A 9,615-nucleotide genomic window follows, 5' to 3' on the forward strand; every position below is an offset into this window, starting at 1 on the left:
GGTTAAAATGAAAGCGGCATAAATACACACAATCGAACCAGTTATGTGTTTAGCTTCCGGTCCTGTCTGATTATGAGAACACGGGAGTGTGCAAGGATTGTAGGTAAATGTGGTTAGAAAAGGTAGCAAAAGGAGTCACAAATAAGTCTGATTACAAAAGTAAACCAGTCACGTGGTCTCAAACAATATTAGTTGAAAGTGTGTACCATATGAGAGCTAAACCTATCTCGTCACAATATTAGTTGCAAAAATACCAATCACAAGTAATATCATTCACAAACTCCATTGCAAAAGCTATTCAAACATGGTAAACGTTGACCATATTTGACTAAGTTTGACAAGTGGTCGCCACGTTTAACTAATTGTGACAATCAAAGTCGTCCTCAAGAATCCTGACGAGGGATTAGGACAAGTGGAAAAAATAGGACCCTAAAGCATAATTCTTTTCTAGAATAAGTATACTAAAAACTTAGAAATGTTTAAAAGAAAACTTTTAAAATAGATAGCGCGTTGCGTCGCAGACAACACGTGCGGACATCACGTTAAAGCATGTGTGGACTATACACTAAATCGAGACGAGTCGTTGCGTCTCTCAGCTTTTATTTAGCGCGTCTCTTAGCTTTTATTTAGCGCAGATTATAACAAATCCATTGTGTACACATATTAGTAAGAATAACTATTCGTGGCATAATATTCTACATATCATCTAGAAGCCGAAAAATGTGGTGCCAGTGACAGCAAACATGCCAAACAACAACTATTTTGTCAAACCTAGTGCCAATGTGGTGCCGATTATAACAAATCCATTGTGTACACACGTTATTTTGTCAAACCGTTAAAATAACCTTCAAACCAATTGTCAAATGACCATAAATTTCAACAATTTAACCAAAACCCTTTGAGTCTTTCAACTTCAATAATCGTACACGAACTCATTAAATCGAATTTAAAAATAAATAAAAAAAAATTAGCATACTTTTTGTACAAATATCGTTAGAATCTCTCGCTCGAGCCACGATTGTCATACCTCAACCTAACCGTCTCCATTTTGCGAGTATTCGGTCCTTCACTACTTAACCCAGATGGGTGGAATATGTATTCACTCCTGGGCCGGCTGTACTCACTGCTGGCCTAGTCTTGTGTGCCCAAAACCATTTTTCTGAATTTGATCATGTCTTCGTTGTATTGGTCTGTGTCATAGTGTGAGCTCCCATTGTAGAACGACCAGTGTCCTGTCTTGATCGCATTATCAAGATCAGACAATGATGCGGAGGCGAGCAGAGTGGCGGACATACACAGCTCACAGTTGCACATGACAATGTCCTGCTCCTCTCATCTTGTATTTTTTCCGTGACACCGGCCGTTGTGGCCAAGGTGGACTACTCGCCTACCGCCAACCCCTTGGCTCTCCCCAGATGTGCGGAAGCCCGGCCTCCCATCCAAGTCGAATCGGCGCCACCCGTATTTGCTCTTCACTGGATGCCGCAGAAAATAATGAGGAGAGTGGGAATCGAACCTGAGTCACAAAGAACACCAATTCTTTCTCCAACCACTCCACTCATCGACAATATTTATTTCATAACTACAATTAAGTAGACATATTTTATTTAATTATAATTACATAAATATTTTCTAAAATATAAAGTTATATGTTGAATTTTATAATTCTTTGTTTCACATTTTATTTATTATTAATTACATATTTGGATCTAATAAATATTAGAGAAATAATAGTTATATATATTTTAGTTTATTAATAATGCACTTCGTTTTCTAATTTATAAACATTTAAAACCACATAATTCATTTTTTTTTAAATCTCCCAAAACTAAGAGTACAACCAACTAAGCTAAAACTTATTGTTTCTTTTAATGTTTAAATTTTTTAAAAAATTATGGGCTCCCTAGGAAAGTGGGTGTCGCCCCCCCAGCCTCTCCTCCAAACTGACCCAGGTGGCAATGTTTGATAAGTGATTACCATGATTGACGAATGATGACCATGTTCGACAAATGATGATCATGAGACCAAGGGATGTGCCCCCCCCCTCGTCTTGGCTCGTCCCCTCCGTCGCGCACCCCCCCCCCTCCCACCCCGGGCTCGTCGTGTCTCAAACAGCGGAAGCAAGACGTTGGCGACGAGGTCTTTGATTGGCTGATGGTTGATGGTGGGCCACCACGTACAGAGAGATAGAGAGAGTTATTTTTTTAATTATTTAATTAAATTAAACAAAGTAATAATAAAAAAAGGAGGGAGGACTATCCTTCACACCCTTGGGTAGTCCCCAAGGGGATGGTCCTCCACCCATAGTAATGTGGCGTTTACGTGGCGGGTAGTCCCAAAAGGACTAAGCGAACCACACCCCATGGTGTGATTGATCACCCTTAACAATGTTTGACCATGTTTGACTATTTTTTTAAACTTTACCATGATTGATCATGTTTGATTAAGATTGACCTAATAGCCATACTAGGTCATTACATGTCTTCATGGACTCATTGTGGTAACAATTATAAATAGTCATAAATGTCTTAAGGTTAACAATGTTTTACTATTTACAAAGATTAACCTAATTTACTGTATTAGGTTATATATGTCTTCATTAGATGAGTCATTAGGTTATTAATAGTTATAACATATATCATACATGTCCTATAACATCCAATTATAGGGATGGTAAAAAGAACCCGAGCGTTGGTAGGTATACCCAAAAACTGAAACATTCGGGACATGTATACTCGATGTCAGACGGGTAAGGGATTAGTTTTTGAAATTTTCCCGGGTATGGGTTAGGTGACATTTACCCGATATTTAATTTTATTTTATTTATATTTTCCCTTAAATCTTGTCTATTAGTTTATTATTTTAGTAGGTTAATTATATGAAAAATTAGATTTTCTTTTGGAATATGTATATGATAATACACTTTATATTTTGTATATAAAAATTGTAATTTTATTATTTATTTATTTTAAAACATATATGTATGTATCATATTCTAATTTGGAGTAAACTGTCATTTTGGTCCCTGAGGTTTGATCACTTTTGTCACTTTAGTCCAAAACTCAAACATTTTGCATCTGGGTCCCTATGGTTTCAGTTTTATTACCATTTTGCTCCAAAAATAAATCAGCTCATATTTCTCAAATTAAATCATGCTATTTTGTCCTTTTCCTCAGGGGCAAAATGGTCATTATATAGAAAATTTATATAATATAGTAAACTGTCATTTTGGTCCCTGAGTTTTAGTCACTTTTGTCACTTTAGTCCAAAACTCAAACCTTGGGCATCTGGGTTCCTGTGATTTCTGTCCAAAAATGAAACCAGCTCATATTTCTCAAATTAAATCCTGTTATTTTGTCATTTTCCTCAGGAGCAAAATGATCATTATTATTAATTAAAAGTGGATCTGTTTCACCATTGCACCCCCGCCACACCATCGCTGGGTATTACACCCACCACCACCACAAAGTCGCCGCCGCCACAAACAACCCATCAGCTGCCATTCTTTCAGATTTGTTCAACCACCGCCACCTCCAATCTCCGGTCAATTTTTTAAATCTTTCCGATCTATTCAATCACCACCACCACAAACAACTGATCAACATACCTATTCGGAGATGAAAAAAATGGAAAAAGATGGGAGTTTGAAGAAGGGGCATAGCTAATCTCAGATCTGAACAACTGGCTGGAAAAAATGTGGGTCACCAGAAACCTCGTCGCTCGAACCCTCGCACCAAGCATCTCGTCGGAGCTTCTGATCTTGCATTCCACGACCACTACAACACATTTTCGCCACTGCCACCACTACCTCCTCACCACATCCGCCACCACCACCTCATTCTCACCATAGCCACCGTCCCCCTCCTCAACACCACCGCCACCACCACCTCTTCACCACAGCCACCATCTCCTTCTTCTCACTGACGTAACCTTTCGTTCATTTACAAATCTTTCAGATCCAAGTTCCACATCAACGCCGCCTCTTTTATCATCCGCCACCGCCTCTACCATTATCATCCACAACCGCCTCCACCATTAACATCCACCACCTCCATCGTCCCCAGAATTAACATCCACCACCACCATCGTCTTTACCATGATCATCCACCACCGTCTCCACCATTAACATCCACCACCGGCATCATCTTTACCATGATCATCCACCACCGTCTCCACCATTGAGCGTGTGATAGAGAGATAGAAGAGAGAGGGGGGAGACAGAGGGGTGTTCCTGTGATATAGAGAGAGAGAGAGAGAGACGGAGGGGTGTTTAGAGAGAGGGAGTGCAGAGTTTATATATTATATTAATTTTCTATATAGTGACCATTTTGCCCCTGAGAAAAAGGACAAAATAGCAGGATTTAATTTGAGAAATATGAGCTGATTTTATTTTTGGACCAAAATGGCAATAAAAGTGAAACCACAGAGAGCCAGACGCAAAAGGTTTGTGTTTTGGACTAAAGTGGCAAAAGTGACCAAACCTCAAGGACCAAAATGGCAGTTTACACTTTAATTTGTAACTGGTATTAACCACCCCGCGTTGCGGCGGGGCGAACATTAATGCCACACTACTGTCAGCGACCACTAACACTGAAGTTACAGCGTGTTAATGCGAAGAAATTAAACCGAAACGTAAAACATAGAATAGAATAACTAAGTTGATCTAGGACTCGTGTGTTACGATGAACCCACATCTATTTTTCCCGTTTAACTGGTTCATCGTAATCTATATATATATATATATATATATCATTACCACTATACAAACCATAATGGATACATTACAACAACCACTGCATCAATATGTTGCAAATTATACAACTATACTAACCATAATTCATGCGTTACAACAACGCAACGCAAAACAAAACAAAATATGAGATGAGGAAATGTGGCTATGGCCTTAAGTACAACTAATTATGCATAACATACAACAAAATATGAGATAAGGAAATGTTGCTATGGGTACAACCAATTGTGCATAACATACCACCCTCAATGCACGAATATGTTGCAAATTTATAGTATATAATAGTTATAGGCAAATTGGATTTAAATAATCCCAACTCACTGTTATTGGCCAATAATAATCCCAACTCATTTAATCACCAATAATAATCCGAACTATTCACTTTTGTTTGTAAAATACTCCCAGTTAAAAAAACACTAACTAGGTTAAAAATTTGCTGATGTGGCATCTGATGTGACCCTTTTAGCTGATGTGTCATATGACGTGGCAGTTGATGTTGCATTTTTGATGACGTGGCAGCTGATGTGGCAGTCTACGTGGCATTTTTTGATGACATAGCAACTGATGTGGCAGGTGACGTGGCAAGCCACATCAGCAAATTTTTAACCTAGTTAATGTTTTTTTAACCGGGAGTATTTTACAAAAAAAAGTGAATAGTTCGGATTATTATTGATGATTAAATGAGTTGGGATTATTATTGGCCAATAACAGTGAGTTGGGATTATTTAAATCCAATTTGCCAATAATTATATAAATAGAAACTAGTTTCATCAAATTGGGTTATCCAACTGCTTTTCAGTTGATAGGTTATCCCACATGTCCTGTGAGTTAACATGAGATTCAACCCCCCCCCCCCCCCTTATATGTTCCAACAAAAGACGCATAGTATTTTTCGGGTATAACTAGTATTTAGGGTATGCGCTTTGTGGCGGGATTGTTAAACCGAATAAAAAGCAGGCGTAAAAATGTTGAACCACGCATGCCCGTGGCGGCGTGTTAACTTGCAAAAATTAACCTAAAACGTAAAACAGAGAAAAAAATAATTAAGTCGATTTAGGACACGAGCATTGCGACGTGGCAGTTAAATTGCAAAACAGAATAAAGTAAAAATTTTGAACCACCCACGTGCGTTGTATGGTGTTAACTTGCAAAATTTAGACCGAAATGTAAAATGACAAATTTGTAAAATATAAAAGGTCTATTGAATCAAAGTTGAAAAATATTGAGGTAAAAAATAAAGATAAAAAAAGTTGTGACAATGTTGTAAAAGAGAAATAATTATCAGGGTGAAAATTATAAAAAAAAATGAACTATAAGCACTCTTAGTCACAATTAAAAGTTGGTAAAAGCCTAAACATATGAGCCAATGGGTGGGTGGACAAAATAAACCAAGAAGGAAAATATATTGTGCATTACTCAATTGTATAATTTATACAATGTTAGAACACTAAATTCGACTTACAAAACCTTTTTATGAATTAATATAGAGGAAATTATACAATAATTAATTAATTATAATAGTAAAAAGATATGTATTTGAAAATTCAAACGGGTATTTATCAACAAACTAGGAGATATACGTGATTAGCTAAACAATAATTATTGATACATACCCGACGACTATTGGGTCGAGTATATAACATAATTAGTTCTACAACTAGGTATGAGACTTAAATTACCAATACCTGAACCGAACCTGACCCATTATTATCCCTAACCAATTATGACCATGTTTGACCAATAAGAAACAAGATTCAATTTGTTTAATCAAGTGTGACCTCATGGGCGTATACACTTTTTACTATGTTTAACCAAGAATCCAAGATCGACTGATGATTTACACTTTACAGCATATTTAAACCAGTTTAATCTTTGTTTTCAATTAATATGTTCACATATTAGCAACTGGGTTGTGGCAGATAAAAATAGGTCGTAAATTTAACCACAAACTTAAGCCGTTTATCAGTAGTGAAAGTTTCAAATCGACCAAGTAAATAATCTATACTATATAATAAAAGAAACCAACTTGTCATTATATTAGGGTATCTCTTATAGATAATTATTATTTTAATTTAATCTTTTCTAATTAATTATAGATAACTCTCCTATTAAATATTATTTAGTTTAATATCTTATGAATAATTATTATTTAGTTTAATATTCTTCTCATTTATAATATTATTTAGAGAAAATTACGATTTTGGCCCCTGTAGTTATATCACTTTTACCTTTTTAGCCCAAAAAATAATTTTTTAACATCTGAGCCCCCAACGTCTTCTTTTCTAACCCTTTTGGCCCTAACACTAACCCCATCCATTAAATGTTAGGGGCCAAAAAGGTTAAAAAAAAGACGTTAGGGGCCAAAAAGGTTAGAAAAAAAGACTTTGGGGGCTTAGATGTTAAATAAATCTTTTTTGAGCTAAAAGGGTAAAAGTGATATAACCACGTGGGTCAAAATCGTAATTTTATTATTTGATGTATAAAATTTGATTTATTCAATTCGTACAAATCACGAGGTTTTTTAAGGATATATATATTTTTTATTATTTAGTACAGAAAATTATATTTATTCAAACCGTGTAATATGCATATTTTTGAAGATGTAATTTTTTTATTATTTGGTATATAAAATTACATTTATTCAACCCGTGTAATAAAAGAGGTTTTTTTAAAAGATGTATTATTTTATTATTTGGTAAACAATATTACATTTATTCAACATTCAACTCGTGTAATACACATGGTTTTAAAGATATAACTTTTTTATTTTGTATATAAAATTACATTTAATTAACCTGTACAATATTGTCTTTTTATTATTTAATATATAAAATTATATTTATTCAACTGGTGCAATAAAGAAGGTTTTTAAAGATATATTATTTTATTATTTAGTATATAAAATTTATTTATTCAACCCGTGTAATACACGGGGTTATAACCTAGTGTCACGTTAAAAAAAACTTATTTCTGGACAATATTTATTTAGAGTTAAATGTCATTTTAGTCCCTATGGTTTGAATCATTTTGTCAGTTCAGTCCAAAGGTTTCATTTTTTTCATGTGGGTTCCAAAAAGCTTTCACCGTTACCATTTTAGTCCACTGGGTTAACTTCATCCAATTTTTCTGTTAACGAGAAGGGCAGTTCGATCATTTTATATGTAATTCTGTAAACTAGAAAGACAATTCGGCCATATAAAATGACCGAATTATATATTTAACAGAATTACATATAAATGACCGAATTGTCTTTTTCGTTAACATAAAAAATGGATGAAGTTAACCTAGTGGACTAAAATGACAACTGTGAAACTTTTTTGGACTCAAAGACAAAAAATAAAACGTTTAGATTAAACTGATAAAATGGAGTAAATCACATGAACTAAAATGACATTTAACTCAATTATTTATATGTATTTAATGAACGGACAATATTTGTTTCTATGAAGTACGCTTAATAATTGAAGTACGCTTAATAATTGAAAAAGGACCACCGTGACATGACATATATAGCGACATAAATTGTGCTAAATATTTTGAAATGAATGAACATAATTTTTGTTTTTTTAACCGAACGTTCAATGATTAGTTATAGATTTTCATTGAAAAAATAGACGATTACAGATTAATGGCAGGTAGACGGAAAAAAGGTTGTGCGCACTGCCGCTACCCCTTCTGAACATAATTCATCAACATCATAGTACTATTCACATACCAAATTTGTAATTTTGTGTAGGTTGAACCAATTCCATGGCGGGTGGTGAAGGATAAGGCACTTCATTAGAGTTTACACCGACGTGGGTTGTACCACGGTCTATACGATCATCGTCAGGATTTCTCTTTTTGTTTGCTCATTTTGGTCATCTTTAAGTAAAGTTGTTCTTATTGAACCCCCTTTTTGTGCAGAATCTAAAGGAGCTAGGTTCAAAGCCACTCTATTCCTTTCTTTCACACAGTGAAAGTTCCATGAGTGATCCGTTGGTGAAATTTTGTCGCTAATCCTCCGCTAGTATTATCACGGTGATCAGAAAATTCTCTCCGCCACTGCCTCTCGGTAATCCATCATCAAAAACTTTTTGTCGTCTCCTGGTGAAGTCTTTACCCATACTAGGGGTTATTATGGACCTTTACTAACGGATCATGATGGTTGCTCACTAAGAGATTTCATACGGACATATCTGTTGATGAATGCTGCTAGAAAAGATTTTTTTTACAAAACTAATGCTTATTTTGAAAACTTGATCACTGTAGGAGATGTGTCACAATTCTATTAAAATTATATTTATAAAAAAATAAAAAAGATAATCTCATTATATATTTGGGAAATTGTAGTACACATACCATGTACAAATCCAATAAAAATAATTTTTAATACAATATATGTAAATAAAGTGATTCAAACCGTAGTTTTCAACAAGAGATTCAATCGTGTCTTCATGTACGATTCTTTGCGTAGTCTTTGATGAGAGCTTAAATTAAGTCTTCTTGTACGATCCTTTGTTACAAGAAAGGACAAAAAAGCGCTCACGGTTATGGTTGAGGCGTGTATTCAACACGTTTCCCTTAAAACAGATTTCACGACTCTACTTTGACAACGTATCTGTCTCCCAGGGTACAACAGGTGAAGCAGTCTGTAATGTCGGAGATGGCTCACACACCTAGGTTACGCTACGTAAAATTGTAGTGTTGGAATTTATGGAACGGATAAGAATGCGAATATGGTAAAATTGAGTATATAGTACTCCTCTCTATTTAGTTTCCTAACATATGGGTCTTTTAGTGTCCACCCTTCTCTAAAATTCTTCCATGTATATTTTTATATATTTTTCTTGTATTTCTCTTATATCTCAAATGAGGCACAAAGC

The 9,615-nt window shown here is 35.0% G+C and overlaps 1 long non-coding RNA gene across 1 annotated transcript; it reads left to right on the top strand.

The window, feature by feature from the left end:
* Positions 1 to 8,296: 8,296 nt before the first annotated feature.
* Positions 8,297 to 9,348, top strand: LOC110937528. Its single transcript, XR_002590852.2, has 3 exons — positions 8,297 to 8,400; positions 8,487 to 8,577; positions 8,657 to 9,348. It is a non-coding gene; the product is annotated as an uncharacterized LOC110937528 (long non-coding RNA).
* Positions 9,349 to 9,615: the final 267 nt, after the last annotated feature.

The sequence above is a fragment of the Helianthus annuus genome, chromosome 1, assembly GCF_002127325.2.
Source record: "Helianthus annuus cultivar XRQ/B chromosome 1, HanXRQr2.0-SUNRISE, whole genome shotgun sequence".
NCBI classification, from domain to species: Eukaryota; Viridiplantae; Streptophyta; class Magnoliopsida; order Asterales; family Asteraceae; genus Helianthus; species Helianthus annuus.